General features: G+C 27.9%; 1 long non-coding RNA gene and 1 pseudogene across 3 annotated transcripts; one reads left to right on the forward strand and one right to left on the reverse strand.

Moving 5' to 3' along the window:
• Positions 1-21,771, forward strand: part of LOC149877859 (uncharacterized) — a 219,495-nt pseudogene that overhangs the window by 188,854 nt on the left and 8,870 nt on the right.
• Positions 5,530-11,219, reverse strand: LOC149877875 (uncharacterized). 3 transcript variants are annotated; one of them, XR_016447871.1, is made up of 5 exons: positions 10,834-11,219; positions 9,826-9,941; positions 8,898-8,990; positions 8,408-8,517; positions 5,530-7,567 (listed from the first exon to the last, which is right to left on the reverse strand). It is a non-coding gene; the product is annotated as an uncharacterized LOC149877875 (long non-coding RNA). The 3 variants fall into 3 exon arrangements; XR_016447869.1 differs by lacking the exon at positions 8,898-8,990 and having other exon boundaries at positions 10,834-10,998; XR_016447870.1 differs by lacking the exons at positions 8,898-8,990; positions 9,826-9,941 and having other exon boundaries at positions 10,834-10,991.

Here is a 21,771-nt window from a genome sequence, read left to right on the forward strand (position 1 = left end):
AAAAGCAAGTTTAAAGGAATCCATATACATAAATATTGGCTTTTATCTTTTTTAGGTAAAAAAATAACAAATGGATGTACAGTTTGATCAAATATTTGAAATTTACTAGAACTCAATTTAATTCCAAAAATTCACAAAACTGGTCTTTCTATAGCATTTACTGATATTAAAATAATTCACACTTCCCAATGTTTTATAGTCAATACTTTCGAATTCCACTACACATTTATGAAAACTTTCTTAGAATGCAACTCTCCCTTAATCCTGCATGGATTAGTTATGTTCGCGTATTATGGATTAGTTAATAAGCGCATACCTTTAAGGTTCTCAGTGCAATTTATAATAGATTTCAGCCATTTTCACCTCAGGAGAAGTACTCGGGTGATTTAAGACCAGTCTGAGAAAATTTCGTTTTTGTTCGTGTTATTTTTGTTTAAACGCGTGTGACGTGTTTTCACCTCGAAAAAATTGTGAATTTGACATTAAGTATACCGTTTCCGAAGGCTGACATTGTTTTTATAGAAACAGCCGATAATAGATAAAAAATATACAGGTAAATATAAACATTTATATTTAATAAAAATAGTATTTTATCTTAATTAAATATAAATGTTTATATTTACCAATTTAAAATATGTTTTTATTGAAAATATTCCATGCTTTTTGAGAAGCTGGATGGAAGAATGAAATTTTTAGCAAAACGTCATTGTGAGATTTAACACAATTATCTAAAGTGATTAAAAAAAAAAAAAGATTAATTAGCATTTCATATTTTCATTTCTTACTTTTGCAATGAAACATTCTGCTTGATACTATGATCTCATTCCAATATATTGCATTTTGAAGAGTGCTTGATATTTATTTTTCATTACAAATTAAAACTTCAAGGTTGACTAAAGACAAATAAGTGATGATAAACATTTGGATATTGCAACTTTTCCATGTACTTTCAAAACTTGTCTTGTTCTTAATTATTATTACATTTGCTGAAAAATGAAAATTTCACAAAACTTGTAGTACTAATTGAAAAATAAACAACATATAATAAATCACACAACATATATAAAATCACTCAACTTAGATTGTATGTATGTATGTATGTATGTATGTATGTATGTATGTATGTATGTATGTATGTATGTATGTATGTATGTATGTATGTATGTATGTATGTATGTATGTATGTATGTATGTATGTATGTATGTATGTATGTATGTATGTATGTATGTATGTATGTATGTATGTATGTATGTATGTATGTATGTACCTGCAACATATACCAAGTATACTACAACAGAGAATGAATCAAAAACTAGAAAAGATTAGGTGAAACATTAAACTCATTTTCAAATGATAATCAAATACAAAAAAATAAACATTTCAACAAGACAACTGATTTAACATATTTTTATGTAAAACTTTTAAACTAGAAAATGACTTTTGTTTTGCTTGAAACAACTACAAAATATTTAAAAATCTAAAATTTCATAGGCCAGTTTAAATCTCTTAAACACAGGTCAACAAGCAATCCTAAAAGATTGGCTATATAAGATTGTTTGCTCGTTATGATACTTTGACTTACTAATCATTATGTAATTTTTTTTACCAACGTGAGAAGAGACTCATTTCTCAAAGTTATTACCTCTTTATTAGCTTTTCAACATTTGTTATTTGATTACAACCTGGTGCTGTCAAGTAAAAATGTAAATTTGATCACATGGTTCACCCGACAAAAAAAATGCCTTAAATTTGCTTATCGACTTTATATCTCAAAGTGTCGTTAACGATGTTCGCTCCTTTCAGTAGTGTTAGGGGCAACACCGAAAGCTTATAAAAAACGTCGAATTTTCTTATCGTACCACAAACCAGAAGTTGTACAAGTGGATGATAACAATTATCGAAGTGTACTAGACTAAACTTTACTGAAAAAGTTGTGCATAGAGATTATTTTTAAAGATATTCTCCTTTTTCAAAAAAAGACAAAATCCGTCATGACCCATCAAGTCGTAAAAAATTAATATTTTAACTTTTAACAACTTTTGCCTGATTTCGTTCATTTAAGTGAATTGTTTTCCAAAAACAGTTATGCTCAAAAGAAATGTTTAGTGGTGCAACCGAACACTGTTAGCCAGGCTTGTCTTAAATTACCCGAGTAAGCTTAACTTTCTTCGCTTAAAATGGCAGCATAAAGTCTTGAATTTGTACAGCATTAACAAAAAAATTCAACACATGGTGTTCATTTGAACATCGTTTACAATTTTACCAGTAGAGAATTTGTCTTTAACATAACGATTTTTTTATAGACAAATTCTCTACTGGTAAATTTTACTTTGGTTTTGTTTCGCGGAAAAAAAATTCCGCGAAACAAAACCAAAGTAAAATTATGACACTTGTGCTGCACACTATGTATTATTCACATGTCCCGTTATTAGAATCTATAAGCTTTATTAACTTCAATTGTCTTTTTACATTAGTCACCAATTGATAGTCAGATGAGTGACAAAACATTCTAATGGAGATGTTAGTAATAAGAGAAAGTTTTCAAAAGAATTGCGCGTTTTTTTTTGTGCATTATTTGATCAAATAAACAAAACTGTTATACTTACATGCAATAATAATCTTGAAAAGTTAAAAACACGTTCCAATTCCCGAAACAAAACCCCTAATTTTGCTTTGATCGTGAGAATATTCGAAGTGGACTTCAAACGTAAGATAAAGATCGTATTTTCCAGTTTTCTTTTTGTGAAGATAAAAGGGTTTCATATGAGAACAACGGACTTGCAGTAGCATCAAGTTTTTGCTTCATTGTCAGGTATGCAACGAGCCAATTGTAAGTGAGGATTGGAATATTGTTAAAGACGGATACATCCCAAATCCCAGCAGGAACTACATATAAAAGATAACTTTAACAGTCTTCTCTTTCTAATTTTACTTCAACCCATTCATAATGCCAGAACTGGGATCCCAACAACAACACAATAAAGAAACTAAAAAATGATAGTATGCTTTACAGAGAGATGATTTTAGTTTCAAATTTTTAAGGATGAAAAAAATAACATTGCAATAAATTAAAACTATGAATGATGAAATAAAAAAAGGCATTAGAGATAAATCTAAAATAGAAAACTAACAATGTGTAGTCAGAAAAAAGAATTTTACATAAACAAGACCATTTTATTTGCTTTTCAATAGGTGCATGTATAAAAAAAAGAAAAAAAGAAAGAAATAAACTCAGAGCTAATAAACACTATACTCATCCACAAACTATTATTACATTATTTTAAAATTTTACAAGATTTTAAAATACCTTCTCATGAGCTTTCTTAAATTCAGTGATAGGGTTTGTACCAAAATCCAAATTATGAGAGTTTGCTTGTACGTCAGAATTAATTCCAGGTTTCACAACATTTTTAAATTGATCATTACAAGAAATCCTGTGTTTCATGTTTTCCATCAGATTTTGTGGTTTCATATATGTCGGTGATGGAACTCCACCCTTAAGAGTGCAGTAAATTGTGGATACAAACAATTGTGACAGTGCACATCCTGATCAAAAATGCCAAAGTAATTTTTTATTTGATTAGTAGTTATATAAAATGGTTTATATCGGCTGGAGGTGCATACACTTCATTAATTGCCCCAACTTCATTAAGTTACTGATAAACAACTTTTATTAAAGGTGACATGCAATAATGTCACCTTTAATAATAGTTGTTTATTAGTAACTTAACTACGCTTTGATTTATACTATGTTGTAGTTATTGATATGTCAAAATTTAATTTTATACTATTTTTTAGATACTGCACACATTGGTCTTCCTATGAATTACAAAGACCAATGCCCGGAAAACATCGGATTTTTAGCTGATCCAATTTATTTAATGATTAGACAGATTCAAATTAATTTATTTTAAAAATATATTTAATTTTGATTTATATGTGTTTTTTTTTATATATTTTAGTTCCTAATCCTTACTTTTCGTAAATATCTTACATGGTAACGTTTAACTTAAGTTTAACTTTCAACTTACAAAAAACTGATTTCAGTTGTTTACATATGTCACTATTTATAAATAAAAAATTTACATATTACCTATTATTAAAAAAAAACTTTAAAATATTATTACTTGAGCATTATTTATAATAATATACTATAATAATATAAGTAATATTTACAATAATATTTGTAAATAGTAATACTATTTACAAATAAAAAATTAACATATTACCTATTATAAAAAACAATGGAAATATTCATACTTAAGTAATAATATTTTATATTAATAAATTTAGTGATATAAAATATCATTCTTTAAGTATGATATAAGCGGTATCGCGTCGGCTCAACATCGGCCAGCATATGCATCGCGAAAGTGTGGGCGGCTAGCCGATGTCGGGCCAACATCGATCCGTACTGACAAAAACGATAGCGGTCCAATGTCGGAGGCTGAGCTCGGCCCGACATCGGAATTTACACAGGGCATTCAAAGCACTAGAAGATGTACTATGCATCAGATGTGGTTCATTTGACAAGTCTATTGACTCAGAACCATAATAAGATTTGATTAAAACTAGAAGAGAACTGAAAAAACAATATCAAAGATAATACATGACTACTACTTACATAGTAGAAATTCGCTTATCGACTTTTTCAAAAATGCTTCTATAGAATTAATCTTATTCTCTATTGAATGAGATAAGCCTCTAAACACTGGATGACATACATGACATAATTAGTCATTTCATGGAACTATTACACTAGCTAGCCATAAACTCCATGAGGCTTTCAGAAACTAATAGAAAATATAATAATTTGTAATACTTTGTCTAACTTCCAGTTAAAATCCCTTAGTGAATCTGAAACATAGAACAGTTTTATTAATGTACCTCCAGGAATGAACGCAATAATTGATTCGCATTTCTCCCTGTGATACATTTCATATATCTCTATGGTCTAGTTGCTTTTGCTCATTAAAAAACAGTTGTTGCATCAGTAAAACTAAGTAAATAAATACAATTAAAAGATGTAAATTTCTTCTTTCAATATTTTTACATTCAATTTTTTGTCAAAAGAAATTTATTTAGCATGAGTCATTAACATTATCTGTTTTTGTAATACTATAACCTGAGTATCATTTTAATACGTTTTAAGCTGCACTGTTAACAGCGATTTTATCTGGCATTTTATAATCGTATTTTAGAGTTGGTTTTAGTTAGAGTAGGAATAGCAAAAAAAAACTGATTAAAAGGTTCGGTTTCACACATGAAACCAAAATTTTTTTTCTGCTATTAAGTACTATGATGGACATTTCAAACAAACTGTTCAAAGGGTAAAAATCTCTTACAGCTTTCATAAGTAAAAAAAAAACAATAGTACTCAGTACAAGCAGAAAATTCCTATTTGACTACAGGCTTCAACCTCAACTAGTTCTGCACTGTCTGAACTATATGAACAGAACTATATACAATGGAGCTCAAAACCTGATATAATCTAGCAAAACAAGGGAGTTGAAAATAAAACAAGAGAGTTGAGAACAAAACATTGAAAGAAATAATCTAAAAAATTAGTTGAAAATTTACAACAGTAAACTTAAGACAGTTCAAAATTCAATCAAAATACTCAAAAGCACCTAACAAATTCATACGCAAGAAAAAACTCTTAGCACCTCGTAAAAACCTTCATAAAAATCTTATAACTTGAAGAGGCGCACAGCAAAATAAAGAAATTTTAAATTAATGCACAAGCAAAATTGATTTCTTGTTTGCAAACCTATTTCAAATTTATCAAGGTAAGAAATGAAAATTAAAGTTTAAAATTTTTATTCCATTTCTCAAAAATACCATTTAAACGCAAAAATAAATTTTCATGGAAAGAGGTCACTCAAAACTGTCTATAAAATGCAAAAATTAAAATTTTAAAGTCTTAAGTTATCCACCAACTGTATTAAGGCATTACATAATTTTTTTTCTCCCTGCATTTTGTTGATATATTATGACAGCTACTAGTAATAAACTAACACTTAGTTAACAATCAAATACTTTTATAAACTATAGCTTAGTGCAAAATCTAAAAAACAATTTTTCAGCTGAAAATTCTTTAAAAATGTCAGAAATTTAAATGAAAATCTAACTTCTTGGTAATTTTAGCTGAGTAAATGATTTCTATTGCTTAACTATTTTCAATATTTCACATTAAACAGATTTCTAAAAGCAAAACAGAAGCAGACTTTAAATAGTTCCAGAAAAAAAATTTAACATTTGAAAAAAACTTTCTGAAATACCAAAAAACATTCTTCAAGACAAAATAAAAACTTTTTCTTTTACAACCTGTTGACCAATAATTTTTTTTAAACTAATTTAATAACTATAACAAACTAAATTGTTATACTGTGATAAACTACACTTTTAAAATCAACTACATACACAAGTACTACATACACAGACAACTACATACAAACTGCATAAAAAAACTAAGTATACTGAATATAAACAAAGGCTGATGTAAAAACTTAATACAACCAAAAACGTTCTTCAATATTTTTGACTGGCGAAACACTTAAAACTTTTTCTTTTGCAACCTGTTAACCAATAGTTATTTATAATAACTAAAATAAAGTAAACTTTTATACTGTGATAAACTATACTTTTGCAAACAGCTACATACAAACAACTACATACAGACAACCAACTACAAATAAAAAACTAATTATAGACAACTAATTACAAACAGACAACTAGTTAAAAACAGACAGACGACTACAAACAACTACAAACAGACAAATAATAAAATTATTTATAAACTAATACAATAACTTTCACAAACAAAAACAGACAACTGACTACAAACAGACAACTGACTACAAACAGAAAACTAACAACAAACAGACAACTACATAGAGAAACCAAGTATGCAAAGTGTAAACGAAGGTTGATGTAAAAACTAAATACAACATTTATCAACAAATAGTGTTAAAAGAATTGATGTTTCAAACCTTTGTGTGTGAAACTAAATTTAGTAACCAATAATTATTTATAAACTAATATAATAACTAAAATAAAATAAACTGTTATACTGTGAAAAAAACAATACTTTTACAGACAACCTAATACAGACAACTACTGACAACCAACTACAAACAGACAACTAATTACAAACAGACAACTACATAAAGAAACTAAGTTAACAAAGTGTAAACAAAAGCTGATATAAAAACTAAATACAACATTTACCAACAAATAGTGTTAACAGAATTGACATTTTCAAACCTTTATGTTTGTGTTAAACTAAACAAAGTAATTGAGAAATTAAACTTTAAACTTTACAATTAAATAAGTCTTAATTATAAATGTAAAACTAAATGAAAACCAATTATTTAAAAGATTGCCTCTTCTTCTACCATCGCTGCTTCTCCTTCACTTTTTTTCTTCCACCACTGTAAGGAGCAAAGGGAGGTCTTACTTTCTTCTCTGAAAGATTGGTGTTTTCTTCTGTAGAATATCCAAAGAAAGTTTTAATAAAAGATGAAACGAAAATGATACGATGCCAAATAAATTCTCAAGTTGCCTCTAAATCAGTTATATAAAAATCTTAATAATCTGAAGGGATTCTCCTTAAAGAAAAATAAGACAACTATGTCTGAAGAAATAAAAATCAAATTTCTAAAAATTGACAGTTCTAAAATATAAGTGTACTGCTGTAAGTATTAAAATATAAAAAATTATACAAAGTGAGCAAACAGTCCAAACTATAAAATAAAAACAAAATAAAATTACAACCTGTACAGAGCACTTTTAGAGAGCAAATTAAACAAATTGAAATAAGTGACAAATGAGATTACATAAGTTTATTACATAAGTGTAACCAACAGCTAAAATAGTCCCTTCATTGACATAGGTCTGCTTTTTTTTATCAGAATTTAAAGTTCTACTATTCATAATTAGTATATTGTTGTTAGGCAAATTCTTTTAAAATATTTTTCACTTTTAAAATAAGAACTAATGATAAAATTTCGAATTAAAGTAGAATTTAGAATAAATTAAATGTATAGAAGTACATTTACATCTAAAAACACTAAAAGATTTCAAGGAAAATAAGCCTGCAATTGCTTAAGATAAGAATTCTATTTCCAAAGTTAATCACAAGTTTAAAAATCTGAAGTCTTCCACCACACCCTCCATTTACTCAGTTGTGAGTAGATTTCCATAATGAAATACAATTTTCAAATAAAGAATAGATTGCTGAAATTCTATCAGAAGCTTCCAAGAAGTTCTCAAGAATTCACAACAAAAAGGTGTGTAAACAATTTTTTTCCAGCAATGTTGCTAAATAATATTTTTGCTAACTTTAATCAATTTGTGATTTCAAATAAGAGAAAAAGAAAAATAATTTAAAACTAAAAGAAATACCTTTGCAAACTTCAACTTTATGTGCCTTCACGTTTTCAAATCAATGTTATGATTCTTCTTTTTATTTAAGCTTGAAGTGGGTGTTGTGTTAATTTCTTCGGTACCTAAATCTGTAAGAACTTCATAGTATTTTTCTAGATCTATTTCTTAAATAGTTTAGTAAAAAATAAAAGTGGCTTTAACTTCTTGTATAATTATTTAAATTAATTCTTCTTTTCTTTTGTATTGCTAGACCTTAATAAAAATCTAAATTTTAGATTTTATAAAAACCAGTTATTGACCTTTACAAGGAAAACTTCATTCTATTCCAAATAGTTTTAAGTTAAAAATTTAAGTCTTTATCTGCATAGTGGAGCAATTACATAAAACCAAAACGGCTAAACCACTTAACTACAGATTAATACTTCTTTTTTTCAAAACATAAATTTAAAAACCATACATAACTGTTATATTGTAAATACAGAGAGAATATGAAGAAAGTATCTCTTACATGAAATAAACCGTTTAACTCTTTTCTGCTTATTTAGCGAAATATCTTCAGGCATTGCAATGTTGTCATTTTGGATGATTTTATTGGCGACTTCTGGTAAAGATGCAAACAATGAAAGAGGAGTACATATTCATGTTTTACTAAATCCTTTATAAAATATCATTTAAAACTTCAGGCTACAGGCAGACCTTGCTGATGTACACTTTGGAATCCTTAAATTAATCCTCAAATCTTGTTTAATGGGCAAATCTTGCGCAGAAAAAATTAAGGAAACCATCATAAGAGAGTTTGAAAAAGATTTATTTCCTTTCAGGATTTTTTTAAATCTCAGGCATACCTGGTTGGCTTTGAAGTCGCTTGTTTTAAATATCTGAGTAGTTTGTGTTTAATAATAATTATACTATTTATTACTATTATGGAGCTTAATGGTTGAGTTATAAAAGTAGTTCATGTAATTTCTATTAAGAAATTCGGAGAAAAATTTGCCAAATGATAAATTCGCAGCGTGATCATTAAAAAGACCCTTAGTTTCACTTTAAAATTTCCCGCGCAAAATCTTGTTTGAATTCTTGGAATTTTTGAGCTATCTTAAACATCATGATTTAAAAATGGTAGACTTTGTAAGATTAGGGTAGGCATGTTTCTAAGTGAAATTTTTTTAATAGTGTTCGTCTTGCTGAATGAGTATATCGTTATTTAATATTTAAGAGATTTAATGAGTGATTTTACTTAAACTGAACTATTTGATACAATAAGGTAATTTAGGATGATTTATCGCATCATTCCCTCTTTACCCACTTGTTTACCATCATGAGGGCGTGTTACAATAATTTTGCGACTTAGTTTTTCCAGATAGATAAACTTTTATGCTCAAGAATGTTAAACTAAGCACCAAAATGAAACTTTATAGAAGAGGAACCTTAGTTACCTAAAATAATTGCGAGGAAAAAATGCAAGAAGCACTAACAAACAGCAAGTACATTCAAAACCGATGGCTGTTGATAACTGAGCTGTTGATAACTGTTGAGCTGTTCAAACTTTTCACTAAATGCAACGTTAAAATAATATTTTTAAATCAGATTTATACTAGCCAACTTTTAGATTACCTAATTTTTTCTAATCATTTCACTTCGCATTTTCTCATTATTTCACTTCACAGCTTCTTTTACAACTACAACAAAACACCGCAAGAACTCTAAAATAGCCAGTTAAAGGTATATCATAAAAAGAGTAACAGAATTAACCATAAATTCCTGTAAATTGGAAAGAGCTGAGAAAACTTCGGATGAAGTGTGCTTCTAAGTTAAAATATAATTTTAAAACTAGCCTCTCGAATTTACTTTACGCATTAAAATTTCGAATTAAAATTACGCTATTCCTTTAGCGTAGTTATGAGGGCAAAGGAGTCAGCATATATTTAAGAGAAGTAGTTGAAATGATTAAACGTTTTTCATTCATTATCCACTGAAGTTGTCAAATTAAAAAAAGACTCTTAGATTTTGCTTAGGAAAACATTCTCTTTCAGAATCTTTTCTGTTTAAAATGTCAGCTCGGAAAATAAATTAGTAAGCTATCGTAACAATTTATTCCAACATTGACAATTTTTATTTTCATTTAAGCACGCGACGCTACTGTTTCAGATTAGGCGAAGCACCGCTTTATTTTATCGTATGTTTGTGTAAAACTTGTACATGTAAAAATAGATCATCGTAGTTGGAAATAAAACATTTTATAGTTAAGATTTAATATTAAAAAAAAAAAATCAATGTCATTAACAAACTAAGATTGAAACCGTCATAAATGAGTTAAAGCGACTGTTTTGTTCGCTTACCTCGAAAAAAAAAATCGAAAAAATAAATTCCTTTAAATCACGTGTAAATTATTTAAATTATCATAAACATCATAAAAACGATATTTAAAGTAAAGATGAACTCACATGAAGAAAAGCTTCAATCCGATGTCACAAATGAAATGTCTAATTCAACGAGAGTGCTATGCGTTGTGAAATCATTTTGGACTCCTTTGAAGATTTTCTACTTCACGAGTCGCATCAAGTTGCAAGTTCGAAAGAGAATGATGACTGCGTTACTCAATCAATTTATACTGTTCAAAATTGCAGTTAGCAGGTGGTTCACGGGCGCCTGCTGAAACAATGGAAAAATTTATTGCATAACTTTTCTTTTAAAATTAATGACTACAGTAACGTTGCGATAATTCCAGAAACGCACTTGGTTCCACGTTTGATTACCAGTCTCCATAAGAATAATGATAACAGATGGTTTTCTGTAGCGCTGCCTAATGCGTCTTTTATAATCAACATTTCTAAAGTAGGTTATACCACGTTAACAGAGAGTTGTATCTTGTAATCATGCAAAAACTTAAGCAAATAGAAAACCAGTTTGTGTATCAAATGAAGAGACCTTATCTTATCGAAACGAATCGACTTAATTACTTGTTTTGTATTGAAACAAAGTAAAACATTGAAAAGAAATAAAACAGGGTGCAACTGTCTGAAAATCTCATTTCTAATGTTAAGTTTGTATCGTTTGATGAAGACAAAACATTCTTTTGGTTTGGATTTGTGTTCAGTTTTGAAACGTTTTAAAGCGTGATAAAGGAAGACTGGCATCACGCGTTAATAGAATGCTCTCAAATTAATATAAAATTTTTAAAAACCTTTTTTGATTTTATTAACAACCGTTAAGTTTTTAGCTAATCTTTTTTTTAAAATTGACATAATTATTAAATCTTTTGTTTAAGATAAGGACGTCAGGTTTTCAAAGAAGTTCATTAAGAAATTCATAGAATTCATTGAAATTCATTGAAATTCATTGAAATTCATTGAAGTTCAATGAATTTCAATGAATTTCAATGAAATTAATTACTCGAGGAATTTGTTTGTCCACGCTCTACTAATAGTAACGAATTGCATAACAGTTTTTGCGAAAGTATACATATTTTTTGAAAAACGTAAGGACAATTTGTTTAGAATACTGTTTTAAATTTGCAAATAAATTTTAGTCAATTTTAAAATTTTTTAAAAAATTGTGTTAAATAAACAGATCATATTGCGATTTGGTGCATTGGATCGACCGCAGAATTGACTTTTGGTCGAATGTTTACTAAAGCCAAAAACTGTCCTTGATGTTTCTTTCGATTTTTTATTTTTTATTCCGTAGATTTACGAAATAAAAAAGAATTGGAAAAATAACTTTATGAAGGAAATCTACCGCCTTGATTTGACACAACCGAAAATAAAAAGCTTATTCGCAGAAAACTGAGTGATTTTCAAAACAAAATTAAGCCATTTTAAGGAACCGCTAAATGCAATTTGTATTACAGACTTTTTTTTCCAACGAAGCTTCTTTTTTTTGTTAATGTTTTACGAGACTTCTTAAGTTCTATTCTTTCTCACTTCTGAACTTTTCCTGGTTCAATGGTTGTATAAAAACATTCATTAGATTGCACTGCAGCCGGTTGCATCAACTTTTCGACACCAAAATCCTTCTCTTTATTTTAACAGCTGAGTTTTTTTAAGTTGAGAATGTTGAACCAAATCAGATCCATCATAGAAAACTCCTTAAAAGATTGACAAAAACATATTTTCAACCATGTTTGTGGCACTATGACATAGGCCCAATGTTTTTCTGGCTAAATTTACCATCTATCCTTGTTATTTACGCTGCATAATAAAGTTTTTATAGTATCTTAAATATTTATAATGTTAACAGGGGCGTGTCTAGGGGATGTCTGCTACGTTGCTGGACATACCCAAGATATATATATATATATATATATATATATATATATATATATATATATATATATATATATATATATATATATATATATATATATATATATATATATATATATATATATATATATATATATATATATATATATTCATAACTTCAATATTTTGTTGAATAAATATGATGCGTCGGTAGATAAAAGCAAACAGAGCGAATAATTATAGCAAACTAAAGCAATAATTAAGCAAACTATACAAGGTTAATTGTTCGAACGGATGGTAAGAAGTTATTAATCCGGGATAACAGTTAGATTTACGGTTTGGTATTTTATTATAGTGCTTGTCAAATCGAGAACGGTCTAAAGTTTATTTAAAAAAACGATTTATATATTGAAACGGAGGTTGTTTTAATTTTTGACTTAAACAAATTAATAAGAAACTTAAATGGACATACCTTTTTTTTATTAAGCTATTAAGTATTTCATTTCTTAAATATTTTCTTTTATTAATTCAAAAAAAATAAAAGTTATTATTTCTTAGAGAACAAATTCCTGACTTCCCTTTTCAATTACACCCTGAGTAAAGTTTTAGTCAAATTCTATTGTTATTTATCATCAGGAGGAGAAGACCATAAATAACAACAAGCATATATCAAAATATATCAATGGACATCCCCAATTATTTTATACAAAGCTGTGTATCTTTTTAATTACTTGCATTTTGAACAATATAAAAAGAAAGAAAGGGTTTTAAACATTAAAAATTAAATTCGGACTTTCCTCAGTACATACAGTTTGATAAATACTGTTTGGTATGTATTTATCAAACATTTCTTAAACATAAAATTTAGAGCGTTTTTAAACAATTTTTTTGCTTTATATAAGAATAGGTCGTGTGTAATTGTTAAGCGTTGGTGCTGACTATGGTTATCATCATTTTCTTCTAAAAAAAGATAGCGTGCGAAGCGATGATGCTTGATAATAGTTAGCATCATGTACGATAAAATATCGGGCGATTACTAAGCTGTTTTACCTCATATATGCGTTTGTCAATGAGGAAGGGGGGGGGGGGGGGGATGCTAAAATTTAACATTTTTGGGGAGGGGTTAAAATTGCGACTTACCCGAAAAAATTTCTGTACACGCCCCTGGTTAACTTATTATATTAAATTGCTGTTAGGTAAGAATTTATCTAAGCATAATTTTTATTTGATATTTTTGAAGAATCTATAAACTATATACACTAAATTTATCAAAAAAAACTCTGTACCAAGTGGAGCAGAAAACAGAAAATTTGCAAACAAAAGCTAAAAAAACAAACTGTGTGCTAGTATGTTAATAAAGTAGAGTTTGTAAGGTAGTGTGCTAGTTTGCTTGTTAAGTAGTTTTACTTACAGTATTTTTTTTGGTTGTCAAGTATACTCTCTAGTTTATGAAAATTAACTTGATATGTAAAATATTTTGTGTAAGAAATTAGTTCTGAAATAATTTAATTTATCTCTCATTGACTACTCTAATAAACATTTAATGATTTATATTTAGAGATCTCTGTAAAGTTGCTGACGTAGCTATTATTTGGATCATGAAATATCTTTAAATGCAATTTTGAAAGATGTTTTTTTTTTTTTTTAGAAAATGTATATTAATATTTTTTTAAGCATTTAGAATTTTACAAAAGCCATAATTCAACAGTGTGGTTCAATATAAAATCAAAAGTGGGCACAAAGGTAAAATTATTTTCTATTAATAATATACATGCAAAATTAGTAGTAATAAATTGATTTTACATACTTTCATATCAAATCTAATTCTTTTATTAATTTGTCATTTGTTCAATTTTTGCAGAATTTTTTTTCATAATATTGAATTTGCTCTATGATTGTAGTTTAGAAGTTTATTTTAAACAAAACATTCCTAGTCTACGTACATGTCTGCAGGTTAACATTATGGGGTATTTATTCAATACTTAATAGATCCTGATAAGAAATCCTTCCATTTTCACTGAGTTGCTGGCAGCTGCATCAAATCAGAGACCTACACTTCTCTAGCAGATCCATCATTCATACTTATTGCGCCAGGTGATGAGGTTAGCAGAGGAGCATCAAGAAGAATAGAATCTTCATCAATTTGACCAACCTATATTTTTTGAAATTCTTTTCTGAATTCAATTCAAATAATAAAATTAAAATGCATGGAAGGGAGATGCTTCATGATTTGCTTGATAGTTATGGAAATCTCGGGTGATTTGGTCATTTTTTAGAATCACTTAAGTGGCTGCAATTGAATTCTAGAGATACTTAAAATTACTCAGCTGTTAGAAATATGAAAGGAGACAAGCAGTGACGCAACCAAGTGGCTTTGATTGCATACTTGTAATTTTTTTAGTTGAAAAGAAAATTTTTTTTCCTTATTCTGTGTTTAGTATTATCGCTTTTTTAATGTTTTACTAAGTAATATGAAATTAATGTCTAAAAACAAAGAGAACTAATTTATGTGGATAAAGTTTGCACCATTGGGAGCAAATCCGACACTTAAAAGCTACACTCAAATTCTTTACGTTTTCCACGATACTCTATAACTTTGTATGAGAGAAAAATTTTATAAAAGGCTGCTTTAATGCTGAAAATGATTTATAACTGCTTGAATAAATAAATAATAATAATAATAATAAAAAAATTATCGCTATGTAAAACACCCATAATTCTTTTTTATTATTATTTAAACAAACTCTATTAGTTAAGTAAAGACCTAAATAGAAATTTGAAACTTCAATTCCTCTTCGCCTAGACGAAAATTCCTGGTTGTTTTACTGAAATTATCTGTATCGTGCAAGTTGCAACGAGTTATGGGAGACCGGGGTTAGTTAGCTATAATTGTGTTGTAATTGGTAGCGCTACTGAAAACATCAATACATTTTTTCATAGATTAAATATACATTTTTAGTTGGCTTTTGTTCTTATCACAATTTTTAATTTGTTAAGCTTTTTTTTTTTTCTTTTTATCTTACATACCTAACTTTTCTTGCTTGCAAATTCATTTTATTTTTAAAAACACTCGTAATTGGTGAATCTGTTAATATTGGTGTGTTTCCCATTTCATTTAACTGTTTTTCATACTTCAGCTTTTTTGAATGATCTCAAATCTTCAGTAGTGAAGATGAAAATATGACGATATGGCAATAAATCTCTTGAACAATTAATTTCTGGCTTGTTTTTCTCTGATATGATCTATACTTAACATTAAACTTTCCCTAGAAGGGTTCCGAATTTGGTCTTTCGTTAGTGAATGCAGGTATAAAATCAAGTTCACTCGAAATGGCTTTTATATTCTAAACTGTAATTGATGAACAAGGGTGTATTTCCATCCATGAGTCACAAGCTGTATTTGTGTATTTTTCAAAAGGATCAAATAAACTTCGAACCAGGAATTGTAGTTTCTGGCTGCATTGAGGTGGAAATGAACAAACAGATACAAATTATTTTCTTTGAAGTTGTGAAGTTGTTTAAATTTCTTTTTTAAGGAGTCACCCATGTCTTATAGTAACAAGACAGGTATTTCTTTTGAACTTCTGGACGTTTAACAAAATTATAAGAAAACTGTACATAATAATGATGATGATGATGATGATGATGATGATGATGATGATGATGATGATGATGATGATGATGATGATGATGATGATGATGATGATGATGATGATGATGATGATGATGATGATGATGATCAGACTGATGCGTAGATTTGCTACAAAAATTGGTAGCAATGCTACATTTTAGCATAGATTCGCTACTTATAATAGATTTGCTCCATTTTGGCATAGAAATGTTACGTTGCTGTATAGAATTGATACATTGCGGTATAGAAAAGTTACCCGTTAGTACAAATCGTTTTTTTTACATCGCACGCCGTGATATTTTCAATTATAAGCAGCCATTTTTTTTTAAACGGAGGCAGTGAAATATTTGTAGCTAGCCTTGTAGGCCTGAGTTTACAATTTATTTGTTTGTAGTTGTTAGGAGGATAAGGAAAGTTCCTAAACCTTTTAGCTACTGTTAAACACGAGTAGATAATTAAATTAACTATATTATTCCCATGATGTAGTACAAACATAAATATAGAACTGTCTTCTGTAGCTAAATACGTCCTTTGCTACAAAAAGCTGAGTGGCTTCCAAACTTATGGAGAATTATTTGGAGATGGATATGCTGTTTGCAATTCATACGCAAGTGTATGAAACATTTTGTTTGTCTCATATGAAACATTTATACTTACATACATGTATATATGTATATATATATATATATATATATATATATATATATATATATATATATATATATATATATATATAAAACCTTTTTTAAAGATATTTCAAGTAATATTTTTTAAAAAGAAGGTGTTGTTGGCAGAGGTGTTTTAGTTGTTTAATCAACTTAATTTGTATATTTATTTAGGGTGATTTAAAGTTTGTGGATTAGTAAAGCAATCCAAAAGTTTACTTCAGATAAATTGAAAGAGATCTCAATTACTTGAGGTTGAATTTCTTCTGGTTAATTTTTATTTTGCAAAACTTAGTCAATATCTTCTGGTTATGTTTTATTTTGCAGAACTTGTAGTAAACAGTTAATCAATTTATTGACAATTAAAATACTTGTCAATAAGTTGTTCATAGTCACAGTTCCTATTAGTAATTTAGTCTAGTTTATATAATATAATTAATTTTCAATATTTTAGCTTTGTAGTTACAGACACATTCTTTTCAAAGCTGGTGAACAAGATAAAAGTAAAAATACTGATAGATTACTGTTGTTTAAATTAAGTTGTTAGTTTGTTTGAGAATGAAGGTATAAAATTTATTACAGAGCTGAACTTGAAGTTGCTATTGATAGAGATGTTTCTAATGTTATTTTTTAGTTAAAATGAGTTAAATTGAAGTTAAATTATTTTTATATGCATCCATATAGATTTCAGTTTGTAAAACTTTTTTTAAGGAAATTTATATGATGATGATATGCTTGATCTATTATCCAATGACCAAGCTCATGACCTTTATGGTGCATTAGCTTGTTCTTACAATGAAACTAGAGTAAAGCTTTAAAATTCATATAAACCAAACCTATACAAATAAATTTGTAATAAAAAAAAGAATGTAATAAAAAAATTGCATAAAAAAATATCTATCTGCAGAATAACTTGCAATATGTGCATGTCACATAAAACTATATGTTATTTACAATATACTTTTTGTTGTTTAGCACAATATTTATATAAAGTACTTGTTCCTGGAGCAATAATATACCTGTTTGCTAAAGCTGAGCAGGTTTGAAGAATTCAAGTATGCAGGTTTTATATTTAAAATAAAGGTTTGTTTTGATTTTAATTGAGTTTATGTTGTATCCTAGGGAAGATACTTTTAGTAAATGTGGATGGACCAATAATCAAATAAGTGAGATTTTGCATTTTTAAAAGATAATGATTTTCAAGGTTGCTACTTTCCTTATATACAAAAATAAAATCAAAGATAATGCTATTTTACAAATAAAAACTCCTAAATCTATCTATGGCAAATTATTGTCACAAAGAAGGTCTTTGGGTTCAAAATTAGATCTTTCTAATTCTTAAACCTAAATTATTTGTGAGAGGCAAAAAATTATGCGCCATAATGATAGGTTTACCTTGATGGTCATCTTTAAAAAGGAAGTTATGGGGGATTTAGCAACCACAGAAGATTCTGTACAAGAAAGATTATTGCAAACCAACCCAGGTCAACAGTTACTGGACTTTTAGTAAGCGTGGATGGACCAATGAACAAATCAGTGAGATTTTGCAGTAAGTGAGATCCACAGACTAGTTAATAAAGTTGGATATGAAAAAAATACATTTAAGTCCATTTTCTAGTTGTTCCATTTTTAGTTTTGCTTAATAAATAGTTATTTAACTTTGTACAGCTAGCCTTTTTCTAAAATTTGAATAGCAAGTTTATGATTTTTGAATACCCATTTTATATACTAGAAGAGCCAATATTTGGTTTTTTTAAGTAAACTTGGTTTTAACTTTTTCAGTTTTTGGTCTTTCAAGCAACTAGTTTTTGAATATTGTAGTTTTTAGTTTTTGGTTTTTGTTTTTTAAACAGTCAGTTTCTGTTCTTTGAATAGCCAGTTTTATATATTTTTTTATTATATATTGTCATTTTTGATTTTCATTTTTGAAAAATATTTTTTTTGAATGCTCACGGTTTTCAAAGTGGATTAAACTTTGGTTCAAAGAGTAGTTCTAAATGCATGCTCAAAGATATAGAGCACTATAGAAATTTAGTTAACACTTCGTGTTAATGTTTTGAAAAAAATGTCAGTCAGTGATTGTTGTTGTAACTTGATGTTTCTTTAGTAAATTTAAACTGTTGCATGGAAAGGAGATATTGGTGCAATTCCAATTCAATTTTTCAAAATTGATAGCTCAATAACAGAGCGCCATTTCATGCAATATTTAAAACTCATCTTAAAAAACCTGTTTTTTTCTTTCTACAAAATAGTTTTTCAGCAGCTTAGTTGTATTTTTCCTTAGTTGCAGCTTCAAAGGATAATTGAGGCGTTAAGAACTAAAGTGGTCTTATCCTCAATTTTTCTCAATTACATTTTATGTAGCCTATCTCCTCTACTACTCAAAAAAAGTATGCTATTTATGAAATAGTAGTATTTATTAGTATAAAAATATTTATCCACATACAGTCGTCTAATTTATAGTTTTAGTTAAAAACTTCTTTTTGTGTTTTCTCAGAATTATTTCCAACAGGCCGCCCCTCCACGCCAATCCGGCTCTCAAGCCTCGTTTAATATTAAGGCATGCTTTTCATTAAATAGTAATTTTATCAAAAAGTTAACATTTTCAGAGCATGTGCGGTCAATCATGAAATATCCGAAGTCTTTAACTAGTCTTAAGATAAAACTATGAATATTTTTGCAATATAATGTCGCATTTCTATGCTTCGGAAGAACGCTTACGCTTTGACAATAGATGACTAAATCTGCTGTATTTCTTTCGAAAGAGAAGCGACAAATGTTTATAATGATAATGATTACATAAAAAATGTTCCTGAAGATGAATTGAAGAGTTAACTACATAAAAATGTTGAATCTCTAACATTTTATTGAGAATGATTTCATTCCAAGAAATTTCATCAAGAAATGATCAAAAAAAGTGCGAAAATGTAACTTTTCATCAGATTTTAAAAAAAGTTTTCTTAAAACATGAAAATATCGTAAAAACGAGGGCTATTTTATAGCATCAGGGTGAGACTTTTGGTTTTAAAATTTTTTCTTAGTTTTCAAAAACTTGGGATATTTGCAAAGATGAAACATGATGATTTATGATTAATTTTAAAGCATATTAGGGCCTCAAATAAAATTTGTAACAAAGACTACCATTCACTCGGATTTTAATGCCATTCATCATAGGGATCGAAATCTTACAGAAAGATAGAGTCATAGAGGTTTGTGGCTGTTTAAAACACAAAAAAATGAGAATGAAAGACTGGAAGCGGACAACTAAATATTCTTTACTAGGATAGCATGCTAGGATTGTTTTAGATTAGACAATCGATAATATGCAAATAGTTTTTTCACATGTTTAATGAATTGGATTTTTGAAATCTAGAACGATTGTTAAATAAATGCAAGGGTCTTAGTATATCTTTTGTTATACTAGTAAAATAATAACTTATGCTTTAAAGTGATTTCTATACAAAGTTTTCAGAAAATTTGTATAGAAATCACTCTAAAGCATAAGTTATTATTTTATTAAAAACTAAGCAAAAAATTTTAAGTAATTTTTACTTTTAGAAAAATATAAAAAACTTTCTCCCGACATTTAACGGGTGATGCGGAAGTTATCGGACAATAAAATACTTACTTATGCTTTAAAGTGATTTCTATACAAAGTTTTTAGAAAATTTGTATAGAAATCACTTTAAAGCGTAACTTATAATTTTATCAAAAACTAGTTTTTTTATTAAAAACTAAGCAAAAAATTTTAATAAATTTTTACTTTTAGAAAAACTTTTTCCTAACATTGGAAATGGGAAATGGAACAAAGCAATTATCACTGCAATACATAACATAATACATAACACAATACATAACCTAATACATTACATACCTAGAGGTAAGAATTATTTTGTTTCCTCATTTAAAATGTTAGGAGAAAATGAGTTAGTAATTTTAGTAAGTAATAATTACTTTAAAAAATATGTTTTATTTTTTAAACTTTTTTCTAAATAATTTGTTTAAATAAAAATTACTTAAAGCATAAATTGTTAGTTTTTTAAAAACTAAGCTAAAATTTTGAGTATTTTTTACTTTTAGAAAAAAATCAAAAACTCTCTCCCAACGTTTAAAATGGGAAAAAGAACAAAATAATTCAAACCTCACGATAAGTCTACAATATATAACATTACTAACCAAAATGGAAATGTTGTTTTTTAAATATTTGTAATATTGAGTTGTTGTCATTGTTCTGAGTTTTTATTCATATCTTAGTAATTATTGATTACGATAATTACATAATATATTAGTAATAATGAGTAACAGGAAATTAACTCGTAAATGGACTAAAAAAGTGTTGGAGAAATTGATTTTAGACGGAGTGGCACGCTTAGACTAATGAGCTTGATCATGCACAAAGAGTGAATTAGACTAATGTTAGAATTAAAAAAAAAAAAGAATTAGAAAATTTTTTAAAACTTCAAATTTAAATTAGAGTAATTTTTATTGATTTTCGGACCTATGTTTATATACAAATCTTGACCAGCATAAAACTTTCTATAATAATTAATTATAAAAAGAGGAGGGGTGAAAACTGATCATGATCATGGTGAGCTTAGTACCTACATAATGGACTAAGAGTAAATTCTGGAAACTCTTCCGTTGCGTTGATGTTGGGGATGAGGTTTATCGCTAGACTTACTGCATATATGGCTATTTAGTTTTATAAATATCTAAATAATCACCTGCATTTCTCAGGCATTGCATATTGCACACAATGCCGAATTGAGCAGAATTCAGGTTTGATAATTAACTGAATGTTAAATGCTAAATAGATTCCATTGAGCTTAGTTACAATACATT

Source organism: Hydra viridissima, unplaced genomic scaffold (genome assembly GCF_058129835.1).
Source record: "Hydra viridissima isolate aposymbiotic clone 2 unplaced genomic scaffold, HvirCarnegie_v1 scaffold_16, whole genome shotgun sequence".
NCBI classification, from domain to species: Eukaryota; Metazoa; Cnidaria; class Hydrozoa; order Anthoathecata; family Hydridae; genus Hydra; species Hydra viridissima.